At 42.8% G+C, this 22821-nt stretch overlaps 1 protein-coding gene and 1 long non-coding RNA gene across 3 annotated transcripts in view; one reads left to right on the top strand and one right to left on the bottom strand.

Moving 5' to 3' along the window:
• CLSTN2 (calsyntenin 2) overlaps positions 1 to 22821 on the bottom strand; it is a 589043-nt gene that overhangs the window by 152728 nt on the left and 413494 nt on the right. The window lies entirely within an intron of this gene.
• LOC115292205 lies at positions 7081 to 22247 on the top strand. Of its 2 annotated transcripts, XR_003908854.1 has the most exons (3): positions 7081 to 7228; positions 18143 to 18627; positions 21605 to 22247. It is a non-coding gene; the product is annotated as an uncharacterized LOC115292205 (long non-coding RNA). The 2 variants fall into 2 exon arrangements; XR_003908855.1 differs by lacking the exon at positions 21605 to 22247 and having other exon boundaries at positions 18143 to 18683.

Consider the following 22821-nt stretch of genomic DNA (forward strand, 5'->3'; position numbering starts at 1 on the left):
TTTGGATAACTTTTATTATAAAACAGAAAATTACTTGAAGTTTTAATGACATTGCACACTTAAATAATAGCCCACTGGTCATTTGTAGAAATTCAGATGTGTGTACTGACAAATGACTTTTATGAACTATCATCTAAGGTAGATGCCTTTTGGCAAGAGGATTTGAGGTTATAATTCACTTAGTCACCAAAATTTAAAAGGTATAATCCTTTATAAAGAAAATTCTATTTTTATAACATAAATTTAATAATCTTACATTTATACTATATCAATAGCAAAATAATCTTATAAAATAATAATTATATATTGCATGCCAGGTCATATTATGTCAATATTCTTATACTTTTCTAAATTAGAATATTAAAAGTAATACAAGATGTAATACACTGTATTTATTTTCCTGAAACTGGGAGGACAGCAAACTTGGGTTGTAAAAGGTACAAATAAAGGGACCTCAGGAGTTCTGCATCCGACATGGACGAGATGGCTCCTAACACACTGATCCTCTCACAATACCCTCAACCCTGGAAAAACAGCCCCCCCCCCCAAAGATCTGAAGCCTGGGGAGTGACAGATTTTGGGGAGGAGTAGAAAAAGATACTAAAAATGGGTGAGTTCTCAGACTTTTAATAATTTTTAAAAAATGTGATAAAATGTACGTAACATAAAATGTATCATCATAACCATTTTTCGGTGTACAGTTCAGTATTACTAAGTGCATTCACAAGTCTTCTGTTTGATCCTTTGCCCTGAGGGCAGTCACAGTCCTGGTGGAACAAGGAGGCTAAAACTCTGATAGGAAGCGTGCTGTCTTTGGGCCAGATGAATGCACTGCTGGAAAGTGAGGCAGGGCTCTTGGAGAGGAGCGCCAGGGAAGGGGCAGCCCAAACTTTGTGTTTAGTACCCAAGTCTCTGGCTGGCCCCAGAAATGGGGCTATGGGGACAGACTGAAAGCCACCTGCACTAAGATCTGGTAAGAGATCTTACCAGGTAAGAGAGAATTTAGAGCTTGAATTGAGCTAAGTTAGTTGAATTGCCTGTTAAAACAAAACATCAACAATTTTGAAGGACAATGACAATCCAGGGTCATCTCAGCATAACGTGCGCAATACCTAGGATACAATCTAAACTTAATTGACATATAAGGAGTCAGGAAAATGTGACCCTTTCCCAAGGGAAAAGACAACAAAGCCCAACCCCAAGGTAACTCAGATATTTGTATTTTCAAACAAGTATGTTATTTATTCTTATAAGTATGCTCAAGGCTATAAAAGAAAATATACTTATAATGAAAGAAAAGATATAAATCTCATCAGACAAATGTAACATAGAAAAATTATCAAGTACAAATTCTTTAATTAAAAGAGATAATATTTGGGGCACCTGGGTGGGTCAGTTGGCTAAGCATTCGGGCTGAGGTCATGATCTCACAACCAAGAGATCTGTTTTGGGTGCAGAGCCTGATTGAAATTCTCTTTCTTCCTTTCTTTCTGTCCCTCTCCTGCTCACACATGCTCTCTTAAAAATAAGTAAGTAAGTAGGGCACCTGGGTGGCTCAGTCAGTTAGGCGTCCAACTTCGGCTCAGGTCATGAACTCACAGTTCATGGGCTCTGTGCTGACAGCTAGCTCAGAGCCTGGAGCCTGTCTTTGGATTCTGTGTCTCCCTCTCTCTCTCTGACCCTCCTCTGCTCACACTGTCTCTCTCTCTCTCAAAAACAGATAAAAACATTTAAAAAATAAGTAAGTAAATAAAGTAATATCTGAAGTAAAATACTCACTGGATGGACTTGATAGAATAGGGAAGTGAATGTGTGGTAAATCGGTAGAAAAGAGAAAATAAAGACTGAAAGGAAAGAAACAGAGCTTTGATGACCTGTAAGAAATCTGAAGTAGAAAGAGAAAAAATATCAAAGAAAAAAATGTAACCTCAGGGACCTATGGGTTGATATCAAAGTCTTATGTAATAGGTCATTAGCGTCTCATAAAGAGAGGAGACGGAGAAGGAGGCAAAAATGATATTCAAAAAATAGTGACTGAGAACTTTTCAGTTTTGGTAAAAGACATATATTTACATGTTCAAAAAGCCAATAAATCCTAAGAAAAATAAATATGAATGAAACTACACCTATCTACTGTAAATCTGAAGATAAAGAGAAAGCAGCCACAGAAAACTGGCATTAAATACATTTCAATGATGGCAAAGTGATCAGAAACCATGGAAGCTATAGGATCACCATGTTTAAGGAACTAAAAGAAAATAAAAATCTATCAGGCTATAATCCTAGAATAAGAAAAACAGACTTCAAGAAAGAAGGTAGAATGAAGACGTTTTAGTTCATCTCCACCAGACTGGTCGATAAGAAATGTTAAAGGAATTTTTTTTCCTAGCAAAAGAGAAATGGTATTAGGAAACCATGAGTCTTCAGGGCTAAAGGAAGATCATCAAGAATTCTAAGTAGGTAAGTCTAAGAAACTATTTTTCTCCTATTTCTTTAGAATATATACATGATTGTTTAAAGAAAATTATAACACTGCATGTGGGGCTTATAATCTGTACAGACATAGCACATGTGACCACCACAGGGTAAAGGATGGCAGGAGAGAGGTGGTAAGTGCATCTACACAGTTGCAGTATTTCTGCAGTGCGTAGAAAGTGGCAAAATACCAATTCTAGGGAGACTGAAAATTTACAGATCTGTACAGAGAGCAAGTAACCACTAAAAATAAAGGAAAAGAGGTATAGCTAAAAGTCAGGGATAAACCAAAGTAAAATTCTAAGACTATTCAAAAAATCTCCAAAGAAGGCAGGAGAAGAGCAACAACAGAGTAACAAGTATGGGAGGTTAAACAGAAAACAAATGAAATGGTAGATCTGAGTCCAACCACATCGAGAATCACATTGAACATTTCAGTAAGAAGGCAGAGATTATCAGAATAAAAATGTAAGCAATAACTCTATAGTGGTGTCTACAAGAGATACACTCTAGGTATAAAAAAACACAACTAGGCCAAAAGGATAGGTAGGAAAGATGTCTGACACAATGGCAAGCACAGGAAGGTTGAAGGGGATTCATTAATATCAGATGAAATTGACGGTGAACCAATAATATTGCCAAAGAAGGGCCTTTTGTAATTACAAATGGAAGAGATAACTATTATAAAACCACATGCATTTAATTATAGAGACTCAAAACATGAACAAAAATGGACTAACTTAAAGGAAGAAATAAACAATTCTGTAATCAGAGAAGAATTTTAGTAATTGGAAGAGTAAGAACACAAAACATAATCAATAAAATCATAGGTAATGTAAACAATGGTATCAACCACTTTGTCCTAACTGATACTTATAGAACATTACGTCCAGCTGTAGAATACGCACCATTTCAACCTCACATGTCATGCTCACAAAGACCATGGACAGGCCATAAAATGACCCAATCAATTTAAAAGCTGAAATCCTAGAGTGTGTTCTCTGACCATAATGGAACTAAGTTGAAAATCAATAACTTTTAATTATAAGAATTCTAAAGAAAGCCCAGATATTTGGAAATTAAGCAATACACGTTTGAATAATACATGAACAAATAAGAAACTGAAAGAGAAATAATTAAAACTGAAAATAATACAAATCCAACATATTAAAATCTGTGAAATGCTATTAAGTTGGTGTTTAGATAAACATTGATAGCTTTAAATGTATTACTCGGCGATCAAAAAGAATGAAATCTTGCCATTTGCAACTACATGGATGGAACTAGAGGTTATTATACTAAGCAAAATTAGTCAGAGAAAGACAAATATATGCCTTCACTCATATGAGGACTTTAAGATACAAAACAGATGAACATAAGGGAAGGGAAGCAAAAATAATATAAAAGCAGGAGGGGGAACAAATCATAAGAGACTCTTAAATATGGAGAACAAACAGAGGGTTACTGGAGGGGTTGTGGGAGGGGGGATGAGCTAAATGGGTAAGACTGCATTCAGCAATCTACTTCTGAAATCACTGTTGCACTACATACTAACTTAGATGTAAATTAAAAAAATAAATTAAATTAAAAATGCAAATATTACAAAAGAAGAAAGATCTAAAATCAAGAAGGTCCTAAAAGAAGAGTAAAGCAAATCTAAAGTGAGATTAAGGAGAAAAATCCTGTTGATTTTTACCATATTTAAATCACATATTAAATAATTTAAATTTTTTATAGAAGATCTTCCCACAAAGAAACTCCAGGCCCCGATGGTTTCTTTAGTTTCTATCATGCATCCAAAGAAAAAACAACACTAATCATATATCATTTTGTTTTTAGGAAATAGAGGAGGGAGTACTTTCTCCCTTTCAGAGGCTGGCGTTACCCTAATACCCAGACCTGGCGTAGACATTACAAGTGGAGAAAATTACAGACCTCTATCTATCATGAATATAAACACAAAAATCCTCAACAATGTTTTAGCAAATTTAATCCATCTTTACAAAAAGGATTATGACTAAGCAGAATTTATCCCAGAAATGCAAGTTTCGGTCGATGTAATTTACCATATTAACAGGAGAAAGGAGAAAAGCCATATGGTTCCTTCAATAGATGTAAAAAAATTTTTGCCAAAATTCAAGTAAACACAGTAAAAATCTCCCAGTAAACTACGTATAGAAGGGGAGTTGTTCAAACTGATAAGGGGAATCTGTGATAAATTTACAGCTAACATCATACCAGTGGTGAAATATCCTTCCTTCCCAAGTTCAGGAACAAGTCAGGAAGCCTGCCCTCAGCACTTGATAGTTCTTGAGTGCTTATTATGCGCCGGATCCTGTGCCAGTGGCTTTAGAGAGGAAACCCTTTGCGCGAGGACCAAGTTTCCTCCCATTACAGAGACAGGATGTCAGAGCACAAGGGGGGAGGAGACTTGCCCGTTGTAGTAAACTAATCATAAGCCACGATTTGAATCCCGATCTCTCTGACTTCAGAGCCTGCCTCTTCATCACAACTGTTTTCTCAGTAGCATGGCAATGATTATTAAAGGGATCTAGATGCAGAGTAGATTCCTTTCCTCTCCCAGGCTGAGAGCAAAAACCATGGCCTCCGCTGGTCAGGCCGGGGCAGAGCAGACGCCGGCTAACTGGTGTGCGCTTTCCAGGAGATGCAAGAGAGCCGGCTGATTTATGTGCCTCCATCAAAGGCACCATGCTGTCCATCAATAGGAATATTCAAATTATAATGGTATTTTGCTACTAAAAGTGAGTCTGATTTGCTCATTTTCATTATTTAGAGGCAGTTAATTAAAAACCCAGCCGATATTTATTTTGCTCCCTTCACATCACCAGTGATTTCTGGCCGCTGTGCTTTCACAGCATTACAGTTTTATGACTCAACACCGCATACTGGGGGTTTCTTATGGTTGTGTCTCCCATTACTTTAATTTCAAGCATGACATTAAAGTGCTGTAAGATTTCAGCCCTTGCTGGTGAAGCGTGAGGTGCCATCGTGGTACAATCTTTATGAAAGAATAGACTTCACTGGATCATACGCCAGAAAATGGGCCCTGGTCCCTTCTACAGGGAGAGTAAGGGGGTTCAGCTTTCGAGCAGGTGAAGGATCAACCGACTGTTCTATTGGCCACAAGCAGGCAACCTTATGCAAGACCCATTCAGGCGTTTCATTATCTCTAATGATTGAGAAGGTGTTACCATGCCGAAAAAGGGTCCATGTCAATGGTGACATTTCTAAGAAAGCTAATGTTTTATTTCTTAAGAATCATGCTCATTCTGCAATTCACTCTATAAAATATCTAAATACAATATGACATTAATGTTGTTTACCTTTGGATCTTTGAGTAGAATTAACATTCCAAGAAAATGTATCATATTTATCTGGTGATTCCATACCTGCTTGGTGAGGCTGCTTTGGGCAGAGAGAAGCCTTGCTCTGAAACTGCTGCTTGAAGGTTAGCCTATCAAGGAGCCACATGGCAATTAATACTCAAGGTTACAGTCTGTAACTTAAGGAGGAACCAAAAACACCCTAACAAGTATGCTCTTTGCAGTTTACCTGCAAACAGAAACACGTGAAAACAGAAAGGCTTGTAAGCTGCCCAAATGACAGGTTAGTAAGCAGCTGTTCTTGACATTTGCAGTCTTTGTTGCCAAAAAAATGAGGGGCGCCTAGGTGACTCAGTTGGTTAAGCATCTAACTCTTGATTTTGGCTCGTGTCATGGTCTCACAGTCATGGGATGGAGCCCTCGTTGGGCTCTGTGCTAAGCATGGAGCCTGCCTGGGATTCTCTCTCCCTCTCTCCCTGCCCCACCCCACTGAGGCACTCTCTCTCAAATGAAAGACAGACAGAAAGACAGAAAGAAAGAAATAGCCCTCCTAGCTGCTCTTGGTCAACTAACAAAGAACACTGCTTTGTATCAGGAGAACTCCCATACAAGGTTCAAAACCCAGTTTAAGCAGTATGTCCTTTGAGGAGCCTGTGCTGGCCTCTCAAGCTGGGAGGGCAGCTGCCCGTGCCTCATGCTTCTGTCCCTCTGCACATTTCCTCCTGCACTGTCAACTGTGTCCACACTTATTTTTTCTTTTAGAGGTCCTGGAGGCAAGAGTCTGTACTTACTCATCTCCTTGACTTTACTGCCCAGTTTAAAGCTTGGCTTAATAGAGGTGCTCAGGGAATTCTTGCTGGATGTCAAAGAAATAAAGTCTCAATCAATTCAGAGTAAGTGTATGATGGTCAATACCAGAGTCTTGGAATCAGAATGACTTGTCTTCAAGTATGAGCTCCGACATTCCTAACTCTGCAATCATTGGCCAAAATACATTAACTTCTCTAAACTTCAGTCTTGTTGTCCATTAAATGTGAATAATAACAGAACCTCCTATCTTGGGCTATAATGAAGTTTAAAATCAACAAGTTTAAAATCAGCGACCTGGCACAGAGAAAGTACACAGTAAATGTTGGTAATTGCTAACTCAGTGGTAGTTCCTTGTGCTGGAGCTGACACTCATTTTCTTCTGATTGTGACCTCACAAGAGAGAAAGAGGCTCTGAGAGGGTCACCATGTGGTGTCAGAAAGATCCCAGCAAGGCCATCACTATGACTCCGCCTCCAGGTTTCTCTTTGCCAGAGGTTACACCTCGCCTCCTTCAAGCAGCCTCATCTGCAGGTCGGTTTAGCCCCAGCTTGCCTCTGGGGCCCTGAACAGTAAGCTTCTGTGGCGGACGGCTGCTCCAGGTACCAGGGATCCTCTCATGTCTGCCCCTCTCCGTGTACTTGTCTTGTAGCTTACTTCTTCTGAGCTGTTTACACTGCTCTGCCCTTCCCCAGCTCACCGCAGACACTGGGCACCCTGCCAGCATGATCTCCACCCATGATCCCGCTGTCAGGGCATATTCACCCCATTTGGCAGATGAGTCATCTGAGACACAGAGCAACAGAATGACTTGTTCACTCTGGGATCGAGCCCCACGGGTTCCCAGCCCTGGTGCGCATACTCTACCCCAAGTCTCCTCCTTGTCCAGCAAAGCCTCTGAAATCGATGAACAACTGCAGGTACACAAGACCTCATATTTCTACTCCCTGACAAGCTTTGCCCATAATCCATATGTTGTACTGAAGTTCCCAAATGTTCAGGTGGGGAACCCCAAAGGAGAGAGGCATATTTTAAATATTTAATTCAAATTAAGGCCAGTGTCAGGAAAATCCATATTTTGAGCCACAGAAGAAAGAGAAATGGCAGCCCAATCAATATTACAGAAGTATATGGACTCTTTTACTGTTCTATCAATTCCTGGAGCTAATAAGTCAGCATCTCAGGGGACAGCTTCATAGTTTAAAACAAAAGTTCAGAGGCTGCTGCCTGTCAGGCATGATTCCAGCTTCCGTTCCGATCTAGGTGAGTAGGAGATGAAGGGCCTTCTCACACATGGCCCAGAAGACCCCGGGCACCTCTCATCAACACCGGGACAGCTCAGCTGATAACAAGATCTCGGCCGTGGCTGGCTAATTCTTCATCTCCTTTTCATCAATACTGCCGGCAAAGCCCCCACAGAAGGCATGCAGATTAAAATGTTAAATCAAATTCAGAAGAGGAATTTGAAAATCAATTTTCAGTTCCTGAAGAAAAGGCCAGGGAGGATAATTAAGACTTGTAACTCCCAGCTTCAGCTGCTTTATTTTCTAATTCTGAAGCAAAATAAAACCATTATTTTCCAAGGAATTGGCTGCAGCAAGAATGCAATGGTAGCGCATGCTCCCCAGCTGAGAACCAGGGTGGCCAAAACGTTCCCAGTTCACGGACACACACTTCAGCAAGCCTCTCTATCGGCACACTGACTTGCGACACTCTCATTTTCTTTTCATGTACCTTTTTCTCCCCCGTGGCAACAGAAAGCCAATGCAAATGTGAAAGGTTGGCTGCTTCCAAGTTTACAGTAAATAAGTTGAAAGAGCTGTAGATTACCCAGGCCCTGGGTGTCAGGAGCTAATGCATTCTCAATGTAACCCATTTCCAGCAGAGCCAAACTCTGCTTTGACATTTTCCTTCGCTGCACATGGATATTTGTATTATCGGTGCTTTGCTCTTACTCTAATTTGCCTATTGTGATTCACACGGACCAGCAATACTAATAGGATGCTTCATTTCCTCCATGGACCAGTCAAGATAAATCACAGCTTTGTGATCCATCTCACTGTACAGTAAATACCTTTATGCTGCTGCTTACTTTCCATGCAAAACATATGTGAATACAGCTGACTTTTAAGCTACCTAGAAATGGAAAGAGAGATGGAACTCCTCCCTCTCGAAGTAGGGGGTATTTGTAGAAGACCTAGGAGAATTTAATTCCCTGGCTCCCAGCAGCAAGGGTCACATAATTATATCATCCCCAGTGTGCTCCAAAATTCAGCAAAGCCCAGAAAAGTCAAATTGACAGAAGGAGTCATTTCTGCAGCTCCTCGGAAATGCTAATGTCTCTACTGATTGGCAAGTCTGCACTGCATGTTTCTACACAAAGTTATCAGCAGTAGTTTTTCAGTTTTTCATCTTACTCCAACTTCGCACATGGTATTTGGCTTAGAACTTACATGACAAGCTTGGAGTTCAACTAACATTTTTTGTTACTTGTATTCTCCTGGCCAACCACACTCCATGCATGGGATATTAGGAATCATGAATGCACACCTATTACATCCTAGACACTGCAGAGAAGGCAAAAGGAATGGAACCCCATCACTGTCCTATAAGCTGCTATCTCCTTAGGAAGAGGAGCTGGTGTACAGGGTACCCCAGGGCTTTAGACCAGAGAAGAAAGACTCAGAGCTCTTAGGCTCTTCAACCTCAGGTTTTCAAGAATCCCCTTCATGATTCTGGCTAGAGTTGAGGAGGACTGTAATATTTTTACTTCACAATTTTAACTAGATTCGATTTTTTCTGCTTAAAGTAATTTCTAAAGAAGATTTTATTGCTATTGTTTTGGAAAACAACACAATCAGCCTCAAATAGAAATCACTGTTTGTGCACTATTTCTAGTTGGATAGTTTTACCCTCATGGTGAGGAAACAGACATGTGTCCATTTCATTAAAGTGGAGTAGGATAGGTACAGCAGAGAGAAGAGAGGAGGGAGCAATTAATCAACTATAGGGGTAACATCAGGCTTCCTGGAGGAGGAAATGCCTAAACTGGGCTGGACGGATGACTAGGAATTCATTAGGAAGACTAGAAAACCCTTCACACTCCTTTGTGGTCTTCCTTGTGTCTAGAGCCAGTTGCAGTGTCTTGCTATTAATTTACCTGCTGTTGTCTCTGGAATATGCAGGGACAGCACATTACTGATTATCCAACATGGACATCAAAATCTATTTGCACCAACACCATTCAAACTGCTTAGGCTGTTGCAGAGACATGCTCTGATCATTCCTCTTGTGAAACAACTCTAAGATGTGGCCTGTTTTCATGTACGTCATCTCTCATTTACTTTGATTGTTGTGATTTATTTTAAGGTTTATTTATTTAAATGGTTATTTATTTTTGAGAGAGAGATCACAATTGGGGGAGAGGCACAGAGAGAGACGAAGACAGAGTATCTGAAGCAGGCTCCAGACTCTAAGCTATCAGCACGGAGCCCGATGTGGGGCTTGAACTCACTGAGATCACGATCTGAGCGGAAGTCAGACACTTAACTTATTGAGCCACTCAAGTGTCCTTATTTATTTAATTAGAGATAGATAAATAGATAGAGAGCGAGAGAGAGAGAATGAGTGGGGGAGGGGCAGAGAGGAGAGAGAGACTCTCAAGCAGGCTCCATGCTCTGTGCTAAGTGTGACACGGGCCTCAATCCTATGACCTCAAGATCATGACCTGAGCTGAATTCAAGAGTCAGAGGCTTAACTGACTGAGCCACCTGAGTGCCCCATTGTGATTTACTTTAAAGACACATTGTGGCTACTCTCCTTTCTCCAGGTTGTGATTCTCTGCTAGGGTCAGAAGCCCAGCCTCTCTAGCTTGCCATGAACTTGCTGTGAACTAAAGGGCACTGAGCTCAGGGATTCTTGGAGATTTGATTGTGGTGACATCCCTGGGCTGAAGAATCTATTTGCTGGCCACCTGCCTGTCATATAGGGGATAACCCCCCAAAGCCTTTTGCTTGTGTTTCCTTCATTTCTTCTCCTGGGGGAACAGAATCATTTTAATACTCTCACAGAGCATATGTGAGGGAGGCTTGAAGACATAGAGTTTATGCCAAAGATAGCAGCCTCTGGTGTTTCCTCTTGGTTTTATACCACTTGTTTACAGAAGCTAGGTTTTTAGTAGGGTTATCCCATTAACCTGAGCCCCAAAGGAATGAGGTAAAGCACAGATCACAGACACAAAGGTGCCAGCGGCTAGAGAGTGCTTGTCAATTTCCATAAAAATGAACCAACTTCTTTGACAAATCACATTGATTAAATATTACCCGGTTGAAAGTACAAGCTATGAATCATTCATTTCCCCCAGAGGATCAACTTCCTTCAGGCCTATGAGGCCACACCCTGTCTGGGGAAACAGTGTCTTCTGTTCCCATCCACTAGAAAACCACAAAATAGTCTCCAGTACCCTCTCAGTGTGCAGGACCTGAGCTGGATGGGACATAGTCCATGGAGTATAAACCTGACAGAGACTGTGCAATCTGAGACCTGGCCTAATGGAAAAAGGCAAATATCAAATGACTAAGTACAAGGCTAAAGATGTGATTATAAATTGGGTTAAATTTTAGGAAAGGAATAAACAGGAAAATAACTGGGGGAAGGGATAATGGGTGAGTAAAGAATGAGAAAAATTAAATAAACTGGGGAATGGGGATGGAGGGTGGAGGGTAGCTTGTTGTGCATTTTAGTTAGAAGAAACAGCAGTACAAAGGCCCCGAGGCAGAAGAGTACAAGCTTCTTATGAAACAGAAGGAGTCCGGAACCTAGTGAGGGTGATGTCAGTGGCTGGAGAAGAGTTAGAGAGGTAGGAATGGACATATCCTGTTCTTCAATTCAAGGCTTTCTACTCTGACCCCAAATTTATTCTTTGAGGACCCCTTCCTTCCTTCCTCCCTTCCTTTTGAGGGAGAAAGAACACAAGCCAGGGAGAGGGAGAGAGGGAGAGGGAGAAAGAGAATCCTAAGGCATGGAGCCTGATGGAGAGCTTGATCTGATGACAATGAGATCATGACCTGAGGAGCCCAACATGGAGAGATCAAGACCTGAGCTGAAATCAAAAGTTGGTCACTTAACTGACTGAGCCACCCAGGCACCCCAGGACCTCTTGCTTTCTTATAACCAGCAGGCTTCAGGGCAAATGTGGCGTCTGCGAGGTGGCTTGAAAATGGCAAGCTGCAACTGTTCAATTCAGTAAACGTTGATACATCACTAGTCCTGTGTCTGGTCCTGTGCTCTTTCTCGCTGGGACACCTAGCTTGTCAGTCTGGGAGACCCCCTCTATAATGCCACCCTTGGGCCCTCCCCAGGGTGGAGCTAGAGCTGCAGGGTTGAGCTGGTTGGCTCAGGCCGGACTCTCCCCTGAATGGAGTGACTATGTTACCTGTAAGTGGTAGCTTCATAACAAGGATGAAAAGTCACACCGAGAATTGGCTAGGCATCATGCCGCATGCTTTATGCATATTACTTTCTTTAGACCTTGTGATGACCTTGGAGTTAGGTGTTCTTTTTTAACTCCCACTTAACAGAATAAGAAGTGGCCGAAGTTTGGAGAAGTTTTGTGATTACCAAGATTATACACTTAGTGGGCAGATGAGTCAGCCTTAGAAATCATTGTGGATTGAACTGTGTGCCTCCCCCCGAAAAAGATAACTTGAAGTCCTAACTTCAGAATGTGAGCTTATATAGGGTCTTTATAAAGGTAAACGAGTTAAAATGACATCATTAGGGTGGGCTTTAGTACAATATGATGGTGTCCTTATACAAAGGGGTTAATTTTGACATACACAGAGAAAAGATGTTAATACACAGAGCAGAAGATGCCCATGTGCCTGGAAGAATGGATCCACAAGCCAAGAAATGCCAAGGATGGCTAGCAAACGCCAGAAGCTGCGAAAGACAAAGAAGGTTCCATTCCTGGAGACGTCATGGAGAACATGGCCTGGATGACATTATGATTTCAGATTCTAACTCCAGGATAGTAAGACAACATATTTCTGTTGTTTTCAGCCACCCAGTTTGTGGCACTTTGTTACGGCAGACCTGGGGCACTGATGTAGTAACAAAACCTGAGGCAGATATGCTCTTTCTGAGCCACAAAGCCTGTGACGACAGGTTTTCCTCAGCTGCCTTTGAAGTCCTTGGTCCTATACAGGAGCCTAGGGGGCTGGAGAGGGAGAGAAGGACTGGAGGTTGGGGTGAAGAGTTTACTGAAGATGCTCAACTAGGTTTCCTGCCTCTGACCAGATTTTCTCAGGAGGAAAGAAACTACTCCTTGTCAGTGTTTCTAAAACTTGGAAAAATTTCGGAAATAAAACAAGAATTTCTTAAGTACTTCAATGAAAGGGCTATAAATATACCTATTATTATTTCATTGTTATGTGCTGTCCCTTGAGGGAGCCAATCTGATAAGCATTCCAATTTAAAACTGGCTGGACAAGGCTTGGGACACGCATGGATACATCGTGTGGCCTTCTCAGGAAACATGGGCAGGCTGTGGTGGGGGCCCTGCTCCCCCTCCAGCAGGGAGGGGTCCGTCTCAGGGGCTGATTTGGCCAGGCTTGCCTGACTCTCTGACAGGCATGCACGCCCAACGGCCTCTCATAAACATTTCTGGCTGTCCCCAAAGCCCAGCATTGTCAGAACAGGCTCAGTGGTCATTCCCACAGACCGCTGTCAGGCGGGGTGATTCCACAGGCCCCAGATGGCTCTGATTCCAAAAGTGATCAGCCTGGCAGTGCCCAAAATCCCCCCATTAGAGTCTATCTCTCTGGGCTTAGTTCATCCATACTGGAATTTTTTGATTTCACTTTTGTTTCATTTTCAGTTTTTATCTTTATGTGCAGTAGATAAAGTTTAGAAATATAAAAAGTTTTAAAAAAAGAAACTAATGATAATCCTACCTTTGGGAAGCAATCAAAAGTAACTTTTAGGCATATTTGCTTCCAATTTTCTTTCAGTGAACATTTTTTAAATAGCAGAGATCATGTTTTATGTACAATTCTGTGCCTTACATCTTTGTTTCATATCCTAAGAGTGGCTTCCTAGCTCATTAAAGACTCCTTGCAAGCACTCCTTTGATGGGTACATACTATTCCATTCTATGGGTAGCTAACATATATGACAGGATCCAAGTGGTTGAAAGGTAGGTTGTTTGGGGTCGGGGAGGGGCAAAGGGAGAAGGAGAGAGAGAGAATCTTAAGCAGGCTCCAGCCCAGTGCAAAGCCCAATGCAGGGCTTGATCTCATGACCATGAGATCAGGACCTGAGCTAAAACCAAGAGTTGGATGCTTAACCAACTGAGCCACCCAGGAGCCCCATCATATGTATTTTTAAATATTGGCAAGTTATGATGAATTCCTGGTAGTGGAAATACTAAGTCCAAGGGCAAAGATATTTTAACGTTTCTTATTATGTTTTGCTCTTTTACTTAAAATGCAGCTTCCTGATTGCCTCTCCTCACCAGGAGGACACGTTTCATCATTAACGCTCCACTGCCCTAACACTAACCTCCCAGGACACAGAGCAGCCTTCCCAATTGTGGTGTGGACCTGGCTGAATGACTAGTCAATGACCTCCAACAAGTCTTAGTCAAAGAGCTACTCTGAAGAGTCACTCTTTCCTCCTTCCCACTCCTGGCAACCTCCACAGTGACTGTGACCTCCCTGGGATCAGTCCCCATTGACACAACCTTCTCAATATGGTCCTGAGACTGTCTGCTTGTTTTTGGACCAGGCTGGTGCCCAAGACTATGAGCAAGAAACAGCAGGCTCCTGCCTGCTAAATGAGATGGTCTCAGCTCCTGCTGGCAGACACCTAGTAGCAACTAAAGGGGAAAAGTGACTCATCATTGCTTCTTCCTTCCCCCAGAATGTGGCAGCCCTTTGGGGATTTTCAATGAGCACCTCACTCTCTGGACAGCAGGGTGGGAATAGAATGGAGTGCAGCAGAAATGCTCACAGGGGAAACCTAGCTGCTAAGCTCATGTGGATAGTCAACATTGGCCACTGAAGACTGCAGGCCACAAGTACATTTCAGCAGGTAGCAGACTCAGGCTGTGATTTAAGTCACACTGATTGTGCAGGAAGGCCAGGAGGGGAAAGCCATCTATAAATGGGCATCTAGTATACATCAAATACTAGATGTGGCATTTCATATACATTAGCACACCTAATGTCTACATTCCCAAAAGCTGGTTATTTTACCAAATTATAGAGAAATAAATTGGAGTTCAGAGAAGTTATGTGACTCACCTAAGGCCACAGAGCCAGTAAGTGACCCTCAGGCTTCAGACACAATCTGTCTGATCCCTACACTGATGCTCCTTCTAGGTACTCATGGCTAAAGCAGCTTTTCCTGGTGGACCGTCAAGGCCTCCCTGCTGCTTCTTCCATTGCCAGGTTCAAATGTACAACAGGGTCCTCATGTCAGTGAACAAAGTCTAGGTCCCAGGTCTCTAGCAGACATATCATACAGCCCCAATGACAGAATGCATTTCCAGCCCTGCCTTTCCTGGTTCTAGCAGAGATTTCTTAGTCTTCGGACAGAGTCCATTAAGTCAGGAGGTTGTAGGCACTGGCCTTATACAGCCTGAGTGTATAAAGTGCCTGGAACATAACACACATATGAGTAAATATTAGTTCCCTTTCTCCATTAGGGTCAAATAGCTTTGAGGTTCATTCATCAAATATTTACTAAGCACCTATTTTATGCCATCCAGAGTACTTCCTATATCAGTCTGCTACCAGGAAAAAGGAATTAGGGAGTACCCACAGCAAGAGATGTTCTTTCCTATAAGTCCAACTGGCAGGGATGTTGTTCTTGTTGGCTTTAAGACTTCATCAAGAAATGATGATAAAACGTTCCCAAATGCAGCTCACATACCTTTCATTATGTCTCTGTCCAAGGAGTCTCATGAGAATGCTACAAATAACCTGGTGGCTTATTTCAATTGAACTGAGACACTGCTCTCTTGTTGGCACATCTTGCCAAATGTTCTGGGGTTGTATAGTCTGGATTTGCAGCACGCCTCCTCACAGAGACTGTATAGAATGGGATATGAAAAACCAACTTCGTTCCAACATGTAAAAGCAAAATCAAAGTAAGGTTTACCTCTTGGGAAGAGGATTTGGAATTTTGACCCAGTTGTCTACTAGATAATTCAGCTAAGTACTTTTAAAGTAGTTCATTGATATTTAGTTGAAGAAAGAAGAGATGGAGAGATGATGTATAAACAAGGGCAATCTTTGGAAGGAGGTTATGATGTTGTCACAGGATTATCTGGAAGGAGAAAAGCATCCAGCCTCCCTCCCATCCCTGCCATCACTGCCCTCAGGTGGGGAAGCTGCCTGCCAAAGCCCAGAAGGCACAGCCTTGGGCACTACTTGCTGCCATCCTGATGGCTAACACTGATGGAGGTGGGGTTAGGGCTGGAAGTGGAAAACTGAGCCAAGGGGTACTGCAAAATCAGATGCTCTCTTCTTGGCATTTGGCAGAAGTTAGCAGAGACTAGGCCATTACATGGTAGTAGGATCTGGACTGTAAGGCATGCAGACTGGAGCTTGGTGGTCAGAATGGGCCCTGGGAAAGCAGGCCTGCACTATTTGGAGAGGGCCCATGAACCAGAAAAGCAGAGAGGAAGAAACCAACATCACCAGATTGGGAGACAGATGGAGAAGGCAGTTGTTGGTGATAATTTTCCATTTCTAATGAGGCTTGAATATCCTTATTACACTTCATTTCTTTAATATTTGTCTGTATCCTTCCAATAAGCCTTCACTGTATGGCGTGATCATGAGTGGCTTGCTGCTTCTGGCCGCTCAAGATGTCCTTTCTAAGACACCGGACAGCCCCCACAACCGGCTTCCTCACAACTCTGCCTCATACTTGCTGTTTTGTAATGAGAGAGCGTAAAAGCCAATAAAGTAACAGTATGCTACCAACAAAAAGATGAATCAAGGCAAAAGTCATTTAAAACAGCAGAAAAGGCAAATAACAAGACTGAAATAAAAATGAACGACATAAAAATAAAGCCCAAAATAAAAGTTGAATATGATGAGAGAAGTAGATAAAATATGAGCCATGGATAAAAGTAAAAGTGAGATAAAGGAAAGCCATTAAATTGTCATCAGCTGAGACAATTAAAATACAAGAAACAAAGAACAAAGTGAATACTGAAAGAATATAATCTACAAACTATAAAACTGGGATAATCAGGCAATAAAAGAAAATGGATAAAAAGATAGAGCTCATCTGGTCCTGGGGCATATGCCAAAGGCTGGAGTTTCCATGAATGAAGACTGTCAGGGCCTTTGTGCTGGGGCAGAGGCCTCCCATAACTGTCTTCTCATGGCAAGGGGTCCCCGAGCAGATGTTCTCGGGAGACCCCTCAGCTGCTGGAGACGAGGACATGCATCCTCTCCGTTTCCCTTTTCCCCCCTCCTTCAATGTGGGCCTCCTCCCCATACCACCTTCTTTACTTAATGCACCAGAGTGAGATCTCAGCAGATCAGCTGCTCTCCCTCAGCACCTCCACTATATTCTGTGAAGACCAAAGAGCAGTGCCCATACATATAGTCCGGGAGGGAGTCCATGTGTCAAGATCTAGTACCAAATTCTGCCTGCTACATGGAGAAAGAAAGGCAGAAGGCTAAAGGCCTTGTCTGTCTGAAATTCTGCAAAATGCATAGGAGCTTTGGTTGGGCTGGAAGGGCCAGAGGAAATCACTAGGTCAAGAGAGTTGTCTGTGAGCACCTGGCATCCTTCTCTGAACCCTCTCCAAGGTACTGAAAAGATCCAATGGCCAACATCAGTCAGGCAATATTGAGATGCACTGTGATCTCAGTGCTACCAAAGAGCTCCTTGTATGTCAAGGGAACAGGCATCCCACAATGAAAAGTACTCCTGCATTTATTTATGGGCTATGGGATCATTTAGGCTTTCCATTTCTTCTTGAATCAATCTGAAAGGTTGTATTTTTTAAAAATTTGTATATGTCAGTTAATTTTTCAAATGTATTGCATAGCCATTTATAATACCACTTTATTATTATCATCTGATGTTCTCTTTGGTCATCCCTGCTACAAGTTATGCCTTCATTCTTCTTCGCTTGGTCAGCCTTAATAGAGCTTTATCAGTTTTATTTTCAAAGAACTAGCAAATCCAAAGAATGAAAATTAATGAAATAGCAAAGAGACATACAATAGAGAGGCTCCTCAGGAAAAAAAGATACCTATAAAAATTAGCTAACAAAACATGAGAAGAAGGCTAATGTTATAAGGGTATTTGATAGTGGATACCACCAGAGGCTATTCTGTAAAGACACAGCAGGCAAAACATGACACTTCAGTTGGGTTGTAAAGAATGGCAATATTTGCAAGTCTGGGAGTGGGTGGGTGGGTGGGTGTGGGGGAATGCTGAGCAAAGAAGCAGAACAGATGGGTTGACCAACTTGGTTTCTGTCATAGGATTTAAGGTCACAGAATTAAACAGGGCTGTGATGTGAGAGCCTGGGAGAAGGAGGTTACGCCACACTCTAATGTTGGTGGGCAGCTACTGAAGACGCCTGGTAGATGAGGGATGCAGTCCTGCAGGAGGACCTCTCTGCAGAGCAGCAGAAGGGAAAGCAGCTGGAAATGAAGACTCTCAGCAGGCAAAGGGGACCATTTGAATCCAGTGATAAGAGCCTACAGCAGGAAGCCTACAGAGAAAATGGAGAAGGATCTAGAGCCTGACCAATCAGGAAAGGAAAAAACTGAGGGTACATGACATGTCCAGTCTACAAGGGCTGAGTGGCCCATTTTCATGTTCCAAAGCTGGCAGGGAGCCTCCAGCCTCTTTGCTCTGACCCCTTTCCCTCCTGCTGATTGGAAATCTAGACTTCGCCTTGCTTATCAAAGAGAAGATTATGCTTTCCTGACTTTCCCACTGTTAACGTCTCACATGTGATAGTGTATGTAGGTCAGAGTGATTGTTACTTTGCCCTAAAATAGAGTTCTTTCTCTCTTAGGCCAACAGTACTGATTGCCAGTGCCCTGTGCACTTAGAGAGCTCTTTCCCCTGAAGACTGTCTCCACACCCTGGCTGTGTGCAGCCCCATAGCCCAAACTGAGTGAGAAGTGAGAGATTTCTTGTTCTGTGATGCTCCTGTTCCACGTGACAGGGAGAACATAAGAAAGCAGCACTCAGAGTGGACCTTCTGTAGGAGCACAGTGAAGCAGAAAGCTGATCATTTTCCATTTGAAAATGTAGTTGTTAACACTGGGCATGTTTTTAATCCCGGGTGGTCACACAAGCAGCAGTAGGGGAAAGAGGTCATATTTCCCTGATGGCTAAGCTGAGATTTCCCAAGAAGGAACAATAGTCCTCAAAGTTCCAGTGAGAGTCTCTCTTGTATTATCACTGTTGAAATAGTGTTATGACCATTTTTGCTAACGTATGCTCTGCCATTTCTTAATGGATATCATACACACAGTTCCCTTTATGGCCAATCATGTTTGGAAAATGCTGACCTAACAATAGGTTCAATAGGTTTCTTAACTGCAATACTTCTCAGAGCCTTTAATATGCTAAATTATAATGTGAATTTCCAAGAGAATCAGTGTTCCAGAGAGGATGCATTCTTGAACTACCTTATTGTAGAGCATCTCATGCAACTAGAGCTGACCACATGCCTGTAGGGAAAATGGTCAAATGGCTATCTCCCCTCCATGTTGACAGAGCCCCTTGTGTTCCGAGGGTTGTGTTCAGTCTCCCCTCCCTCACTTGCGTCTCCACCAGAATCTCATGGATGCAAAGGGATTTTATTGCATAACTGGTGATACCAAGTGGCCTAAAGTTATAGTTGTCAGTAAAATGTGTTGTCTAGGCCTCTCTATCATTACTTACCTTCCCCTTTTCTTTCCCACTAGTACCTTTATGTTCACTCTGACATAGTTATCCAAGTTTCCTCTCATTAAAAAGGAGAGAATATTCCACACTAAGGATGCTCATTAGTTACCCACCCATGCAGACATTACTCTATTCCCTCATTTAGTCATTCAGAAACAGTCAATGTGACTGTGTTTAGTAGAAAGTGAGCTGTAGACCCTGTCCTGGAGAAGATCTCAAGTACACTGAGGCAGAGAACTAAAAAGATAATTACTCTCCTAGGTGATATGCTATGAAAGAAGGATGGACCAAGAGCTTTGAGAGCAGATGAGAAATGCCTCATCTGGTCCGAGAAGAATGCATTCAGAGATGGCTTCCAGAAGGAGGTGATACCTAACTGAGGAAGTGGGAAAAGGTGCTAGAGCAGAACAAAGGACACAAGCAAGGCCAGAAAAGGAGAGACAGAGCACTATGCTTGGGAGAAGAGAAAACAGCCCACCATAGCTGAAAAGAAGGATGACTTTAGAGAAGTGACAGGGGATGAGGCCATCAGGGATGTGGAGACTAGATCAGGGATGTCCTTATGGAGCAAGGAGCAGGACTGTCATCCTGGAAATGAGGAGGAGCATTATGTAATCACGCACTAGGAGTAAACTGAGTTCCTATTACCCTCCCTACTCTGGGATTGCCCAAGTTTGGGGCATCTTCACCTGCTGCACTTCCGTCTCCAGATTCATCCTACCTCCGTGTAGTTACTCTTCCTCCACCCAGATCCCCCAATCACAAACCCTATTGCCATGGAGGAGTTACTAGATTGGTCCCTTCAGCCACCCAAGGCCCATCAGGAAGCATCAATGTGTTATACAACACCTTCACATCCAGCCAGGAAGGGAGAGATTGGCATTGCAGGTATGTCCCTAGGGTTCAGGTTAGTTGCAGAGAACACATCCACCTCCTGGTGGTGCCACTGCTTAATGCGAAGCGCCCTGACCATACATAGACTTGCTGAACACATGCTATCTGGTTATTGTACCATGTAACTGGTTTGATAGAGAAGCCCTGAAATTAATGAGTGTCTAGCCCTAGTCTGGTCCTATAACCTCCGTGAGTTGCAGTTACTTAGCAAAGTAGGAAATATAATTTTCTTCTCGGGCTTTCTTTAGAGGAAGGATGATAGACACTGAGGCTCTAGTCTGAGCTTAGACCAAACTCAATGTGCTCAGACATGGTGGCCAATCAGAGTGCAGGATCTCAAGGGCTAATTTTCAGGAAGGGTCTGGGGCAGCTACTTGTGGCCCAAAGGAAAGCCAGTTTTCTCAGCCTGTACCATAAACTGGGTGGTTTAAACAACATAAAGGTATTGTCTCACAGCTCTGGATGCTGGAAGTCTGAGATCAAGGTATTGGCAGAGCTGTCTTTTTCTGTGGGGCATGAGGGAGGTTCTATCAATGCCTTTCTCCATGCTTCTGGCGGTTTGATGACATCACCTTATCTCTGCCCTCACCTTATCTCTGCCCTCACCTTCACATGGCGCACTCTCTGTATGTACATCTGTGCCACAATTTCCCCTTTTTATAAGGACATCAGTCATATGAACTAGGGACCCACCGTACTTCAGTATGACTTTATCTTAGCTAATTATATCTACAAAGACCCTATTTGCACATAAGGTCACATTCTGAGGTACTGGAGGGTTAGGACTTCAATGAATTAATTGGGCAGGGGGACACAATTTAACCCACAATAGAGAGGAACATGGGATAACCCAGTAAGTTGATATGGGACCCTATGGGAACTGCAGAACTTTTGGTGGTTTGTAGCCTGCATCATGCCCGTATTACGGGCAGCCAGAATATTATGAATATGTATGTTCATAGTATGTTACTAGTAACAAGTGTGGAGGTCTCATTTGCAACAAAGATTGGTGAGGCTTGGGGAAACTCGCTTATGCATAAACATGCTTGGCATGTGCCTGGCCTCAATACATGACACTTCCTTGTCTCCCATCCCCTAACACCCTGTGCTCCAGCTGAGCACGTTTTCTCCTTAATCCTCTGTAGGCTGTTTGCAACGACCTTCCAGGGCCATGTGTTCCAGGCCCAGGCATCACGTATATTCAAAGATCAACCGACATGCTGCCTCAGGTCCTGAACCTCTCTGCTTCCCAAAGCCTCTCAGATCCCGGTCTCCAGAGGTATCTGCTGGGACTCCTGGAAGGCACGCCTTATCTGAGTCCCTTTATCTTTTAGCAGCTTCAGTGCCAGGGGAATTGCCAGTGAAATATGTTGCCTCTGAGAAGTGAGAAAATTTCTGCAGAAGGTGTTTGCCAGAAAGACAGCAAAAGGTGTTGTTTTCGCTTAGCAGGTGTTTAAATTTTTATGAGACACAAACCTGCGGAAATCACAAACTTTCAGATGGGTGTTTGATATCTAGAGTCATTATGCTTTCCTGGCCAAGCCACTGGAGGTGGGTGTGATGTGTGTGTTGGCTGGGGGTGAGGGGTGGTACTGGGATTCTGATAGAAGAAATAAGTCCTCATGGGTCTCACATGGTCCTTGTTGGGAGCTGAGTATTGACAAAAACTGTTGAGCTCCCAGAAGACAGTGAAATGTGATTTGCTCTTCTGTAAGTCCTGAATGGCGCTCTTTTCTCAGCTGTATTTCCCACTTAGCTGGACTTCAGACTGCCCAGGGTGAGGGCATGCTGAGTAAATAAAGTTCTCTCAGGCCAGTGGAATTATCTTATGGTCTCCTCTTTCCTCCTTCAAACCTGACACAAACAATCCATTCTAGAACTACAAAATCAGCCCTAAACACAGTCAGAAGCTTTCCAGGAAAATTCCCCTTTCTTCCCTCCCTTTCTTTCTTCCTTCCATAATTGTGTATTGAACATATGCCATGTGCCTGGTCGGTGAAGGACACAGGGTGAGCACAAAGCCATCTTGGGTCTTCAGTCCGGTGGGGCAGGCAGAACTCCCAAGCTTCCAACCCAGGACTACACTTCAGTCCATCATTACTGACCTTCAGCTGACACCCTTCCTTGAGACAGTGAATCTCCACTTTGACTGCTCATGAGAATTACCACGAGTTCTTACATATACTGGCACCAGACCTCACGTGAGAGCAGGTGAACTTGACTCTGGGGAGAGCGCATACTATGCAGTCTAATGCGGAGCCTGGGTTGAGAGCCCTGCCCCGGGACAGCCTAGGGCCTGTTAGATTATCTGTTTACATGTCCAATCCCCTGAAACCCATCTTGCTTAGCTCCTAAGATGAAG

This window comes from Suricata suricatta, chromosome 5, assembly GCF_006229205.1.
Source record: "Suricata suricatta isolate VVHF042 chromosome 5, meerkat_22Aug2017_6uvM2_HiC, whole genome shotgun sequence".
Taxonomy (NCBI): Eukaryota; Metazoa; Chordata; class Mammalia; order Carnivora; family Herpestidae; genus Suricata; species Suricata suricatta.